We start from the raw sequence: 644 nt of genomic DNA, 5'->3' as shown, positions 1-644 counted from the left end.
ACTCCCTGTTTCAGCCTGTGTACTTACATTTGATTCCTGTTTAATACACTCCTGTATGCTGTTAATGCCAAGATCCAGTAGAGGGAAGCAGTGATTCAATATCAACAATGGGCAATAATCCCTACAATTCAAGAGCTTTCCCTTGGATTTCAATACATATGTTATATTATGAATACCACAATATACAAAACAAAATTATACAAATAATAAGACAAATCAATAAATAGCATAATCGTAGTAAATGTCAAGTGACTTGACCTGACATGTAATAGAAATGTTTATACAACAAAGTTCCATATCTTTTTTTATTTACAGAAATGTGGTTTAGCCTGTTATTTCAACCGTACCCAGCAACTATTTCTTTATCTGTCAATGACTGTAGAAGAGAGAAACACATTCATTAACCTTCTATTACAGACACATTTTAGAAATGTTATTTGCATAGCACATTAACAAAATGGTAAAACATGATTTTTAACCTGATTTTCAAAACCTTTAAATTGAATTCAGAGAAATATATTATATTGTTCTCTGTAAAATGTTGATTGTATGAATCTGAAACTTGTTGATTGATTGAATCACTTATGCATCTCAATAATTATGTTGTTAGATGTAAAAAAAAAAATATATATATATATATAACT

Source organism: Oncorhynchus clarkii, chromosome 4 (genome assembly GCF_045791955.1).
Source record: "Oncorhynchus clarkii lewisi isolate Uvic-CL-2024 chromosome 4, UVic_Ocla_1.0, whole genome shotgun sequence".
NCBI classification, from domain to species: domain Eukaryota; kingdom Metazoa; phylum Chordata; class Actinopteri; order Salmoniformes; family Salmonidae; genus Oncorhynchus; species Oncorhynchus clarkii.
Note: the sequence above shows the minus strand (reverse complement) of the source record.